Source organism: Fukomys damarensis, unplaced genomic scaffold (assembly GCF_012274545.1).
Source record: "Fukomys damarensis isolate Sample0158 unplaced genomic scaffold, DMR_v1.0_HiC HiC_scaffold_33, whole genome shotgun sequence".
NCBI lineage: Eukaryota > Metazoa > Chordata > Mammalia > Rodentia > Bathyergidae > Fukomys > Fukomys damarensis.
In genome coordinates, this window is record NW_022900945.1 from 46,389,762 (window position 1) to 46,394,650 (window position 4,889).

The window sequence follows — 4,889 nt, forward strand, 5'->3', positions numbered from 1 at the left end:
TTCTGTAAGTGTATAAACTTCCTTTTGAAATATGTAGAGCAGGATATCAACTTATGCTAAGAACATCAACGTGTTCTGGTCATCTGTGCCAGTAATTTTTTTCTTACCATGCCAGTGAATCTGCACAGATTATTTGGGTTATGTTTCCTCTCTTTGCCTTCCCCTAAAGCTAAAAGCAAGTAGTGCAGTGATGTGTGTGTGCAGTTTACAGAAGAATAAAAATGTCTGACGACATAGTAAGAGTGGTTTAACACACACAGTCATCAAACACGATGTAAATAATGAGATACCATTTCATCTCTTAATTCGGCAAAGATTAAAAAGGATAAATATGCCCACTTGCTGTTGGTCAGAAGGGATGGGGAGGGCATATTTATGAGACTAGACAGTTGGAGTTCAAGTTAGTGTGTGCTAATTTGGAGGCCAGTGTAAGAGCCAACCCCCTCCAAAGCTGTAAAAATATTTGCCCTGCATTTAAAAGCATGCCCACTCTGTGTCTTAGTAATTCCACTCCTAGTTTCAATTTTAAAAATTATGAATGACAGAGGACATGTACAAGAATATTCATGGCAACTTTGTTCATAATAGCCCAAATGTCTATCAAAACAAAATTAATCCATAAATATTCTATATTAAAATCAGAAAATGACATGGAAATGAAAAGACTGAGCTATTGGTATACAACACAGCAGGAACAATATGACAGACAGTATGTTGAGTGAGAGAAGTCAGAAACAAAAGAATACACACCCTGTCATTCCATTTATACTAAGCTCAAGAACATAGTGTAGATAGTAGAAAAGGGTATGAAAGAGCATCCTGGAGTAAAAATTTTAATATATTGATCTAGGTAGTGGTTATAAGTAAATAAATATGTAATCATATATATGTAATGTTATATATGTTAACTATACTTATATAATATTTACAATCAACTGGCTGTCTCCTTAAGATTTATTCACTTGACTGTATATATGTTATACTTAACTTCAAAACTTTGAAGGAAACGATACTCTTTGATTTAGTAGTTGTGTTTTTACCTAAGGCCAAAGAGGAACACCGAAAGGCTCTCATATAAGAATGGTTACCATAGTATTATTATATAGTAGCAAAATTCTAGGAAAGTCCAATAATAAAGAAGTAGTTAAATACATAATGGAAAAGTAGAATGCTGTATTGTCATTAAATAAGATTGAATAATTAATAAACATGGAAAAGTGGTCATAATATAATGTCTAAAAGCATAGGCTAAACAAATGATATTTAAAATCTAGTACTGTATTTACTTAAAATATCATGTGTGCATATCCATAAAATGCTGCATTTTATACAACCCATGTACATATATCATGCTTATGGTAAAACTAACGCGATTATAGGTGGTTTCTCTTTTCTCTTGTTTTAAACGGTGTCTGACACACTTCATGAATGTCAGCCGTTACACTCCTCTGGGAGCCTGGCTAACACACCCATGTCCACCAGCATTGATGTAACAGTCCTTCTCTTCTTCTCATCTTGGTCTCCGCAGAACTACTTAGCACTTTTTTCTTTGAGGTCTGACCAAAACACTGCTGGAGAGGGAGCCACAGACATCATATCGTAGGTCTTCATCCAGTTGTCTGAAAGGTCTCGCCTAAATCAGGGGCATTCATTCTGAGAACCAGGTCTCAGACTTCTCCTGTGGGTACATCAAACTCCAGGTGTCACAGAAAGCCACAGGACACAGTTGTGAAGGGTCCTCAGAGAAGCCCTGTGGCTCAGGTTCTGTGACCATCTTTGCCACTGTTTGAGACCTGTGTAGAAGAAAGTTAGGGGATAGCTGACTGATTTTCCTTTTCAGATTTTCTTCCCACAGCGCACTATGAGGTCCATGGCACAGTTGAGTTTTGGTTTCATTTCTCCATTTTGTCTCCTCTTTCCCTTATCCTGCTTTCCTTGTTTTTTGTTTGTTTGTCTGGTTCTGTTTGTTCTCTTTTCTAACATTTCCCTATCCGTTTCTAACATTTCTGTGCACTCTCTTCTCCTTGCACCCACCCACCCCCACCTCCTCTCCTTTCTCCTCCTTCCTTCCCTTGCTCTTCCCCTTCATCTCTCTTGAGACAGGTCTAGTGGCCTGGTTGCCATCTGCTGCCTTTTTTTATGAGGTGGAGATCAGATGGCATCTAATCGATCGTCATGGTCTCCATGGTTACCAGGATGACAGAGTACTTGGGAGAGACACAGTCTCAAGCCTGGGGCTGTCAGACCGCTCCTGAGAAGGGGAAAGAAAATAAAACCTCTTCCATCATATTTACACATTTACGTCTTTCTCAAATGCAACAAAATACAGATTCTGTTTATGTTTTACATAGCTACCTAGTGGCTTGAGGCCAGGGAATGCAGAGTAGCATTTTTTTTCTAATTAAAACACACACACACACACACATACACACACCACACATACACACACAGAAGTAAAGGTTTTTTTAAACCTTAGAGCCCACCCACTCCTTCTACATCAACCATCATCACCTTTTTACCTTCCCTTTTTAATGGCTGGGAATTAATTTAGTCATTCTAATGATTCTTCCAATAAATCACAGTGTAGTCCTAAACCTGACAACTGACAACTATTTCCTTCAGAAAAAAAATAGCTGACTCAAAATTACCAATACTTAAAAATTTGACTAGGAGCAAAGGTAATGTTAGTTTTAGCTGTTCAGTGCCCAAGAAGCCTTTGTAATGCAGGAAGCCATTTTCCCCAGGAAGAACGGCCACCTATGAGACATAAACAAAATGACCCTATTTTTAATGCAAAAGGTACTGCCTGGGTACAACCATGTCTGTGAAGTTACAGTGCCTCAGGGCTGGGCAACTGAGCAAACGTGCATCCAGGCTTTTATTAGAATAGAATACGATGGCACTGACAACCGGAGTCTGGTTTAAAGAGACATGAGAAATACCTCAGTACTAAGCATGGCTGACGAGTAGAATAAAGGCCACAGTGTTTGGAGTAACTCGGAGGGAAGAAAACAATCAATCATCATATCATTAAATAAAGTTAACACTAAAACAGGAATACTGCCCTTGATTTACTCACACACCTTTAATGCTAGTCACAGATTACTGGGAGCTATAGGCTGCTTTGCTTCCTTTTCTGGTAATACATTATGCTTCACAACACTTACTAGAAATCCTGTTCCTTTTTGCCTTTGGTGGAGAAAACCAAACATAACAATTACGGCACAGGTACAGGCCTGCCTATGAGCAACTTTTTTTCATTTAAAGAAAAAAAATGTGACAGGAAATGATGGGTAGTGCTCCTCCCTTCCTTCTTCCTCCCTTCCTTCCTTCTGTCCACCTTGCCTCTGTCTTTCCTTCCATCATCTCTGATTTCCCTTTAGCCCTCCTGCCTCTCCTTCTGTACAGTATCTGTAAGATTCAAACATATTCATCTGCAGTGCCTTCTTTGGCTGGTAAGCAAATATCACACTGATATTTGAAATAGAAATGATGCCATCAATTGGAGGAGAGGCTTTAATATAAACGGAAATAATTTGCCATGGTCACAAGTCCTTTTATTCTTTCTACCTCCGTACTTTTGCTGATGCCTGTATTTCTGGGCCTCTCTGAAGTTCCTCTGATCTTCCTCCTCCTCTCAGTGGGTCATCTCCAGCATAGGACAGGAAGGGGAACCGTTTTTACTCAAGTTCCACCTCTCCAGAATAGTCCCCTTCACATTCCTCATCACAGAGATCCTGACTTCTAGTGTTCTTCTGCTCTATCCCTCTCACTCAGGACACAGTCCCTAGTCCTTAACACAGTCCCTATATTTTACCTATTTGTCTGGCATCTCCGGCCTCTCTTTTAAATTATAAGCTCTACAGGATGGGGGCTATGTCCCTGTCTTCCGAGCTCCTCCCTTATTCTGTACACAAGTAGCCCTGCTGAATATTTACTGAGGATAACAGCAGCCAGTGACACAAACCAGGCAATACGCAGCAGGCTTTCCTTTTAATGACCACGGGCCATATTTGGTTCTTAGCAATTCTTCCACTCTAGTATTTCAACTTCGTTTTTTAAAAAATAATTATTTTTTTAAAATGTTTTATTAGTACATTCGCAGTACATGATGATTACATTTATTGTAGGGAAGTTTGAACACATACACACTATATCTGAACTCCCTTTTTCATTCGCCTCCCCTCCCATCCCTAGGTGCTCTCTCCAGCTCCTGAAGTTCTACGGCTTTGAATCAGCCTTCCACGCTCCTCCCCAGGAGCCCAGCAGGCTTCTGGAGAAGGTGGGCTGGCCGCGGAATGAAATGAGACGTCTGCTCCCATCAGGACAACTGCCACCGCGTGGTGTCAACGCGCACTCACCTTCCACAGATTGAGTTTGTCAGTGCTCAGCCGCACCGCTGAGCGAAATGTTGTGTGGTGCGGGGCTGTCTCCTGGGAGAGAGGAACTGGCATAAACCACATCCTAATGGGATCCAGAAACAAAGAAGCGTGAATGAAGTGTTAATTGCATTCATAAAGACATTAACAAAGGAATTAAGACGGCAGAGGCTTCCAGTCCCCCACTCAGAATTCACAATAAAACATGCTACCCAAAGAATGTTTTAACAATAATTACCAAAGTTTATTGCTTGCCCACTGCTGAGATAACGCTCGATAAATATTAACTTTTCAAAGAGCAAACATTTCATGTTCTTCATCTTCAGCATTTTAGCTCTGCTTCTCTTCTTGCTTTTGTATAATTTAAGTTTCTAAAGAATCAAGAGGCATTTTCAGTGCTGCTTCATTAACCGTAGGGATGTTGGTTAACAGTTTGAACCTAATCAATCCTCCAGTTCTTATTAGGCAAAATGCTCATTATCTGGAAGGGTTGTTTTTTTTTTTTTTTTT

General features: G+C 40.0%; 1 long non-coding RNA gene across 2 annotated transcripts in view; it reads right to left on the bottom strand.

Annotated features, from left to right (window-relative positions):
- Window positions 1-955: 955 nt before the first annotated feature.
- Window positions 956-4,889, bottom strand: part of LOC117284033 — a 49,405-nt gene continuing 45,471 nt past the window's right edge. For both annotated transcript variants that reach the window (XR_004515118.1, XR_004515117.1), the window contains exons 3-4: window positions 4,362-4,464; window positions 956-2,251 (exon numbers count right to left, since the gene is read on the bottom strand). This is a non-coding gene — a long non-coding RNA (uncharacterized LOC117284033). The remainder of the gene's footprint in view (window positions 2,252-4,361; window positions 4,465-4,889) is intronic.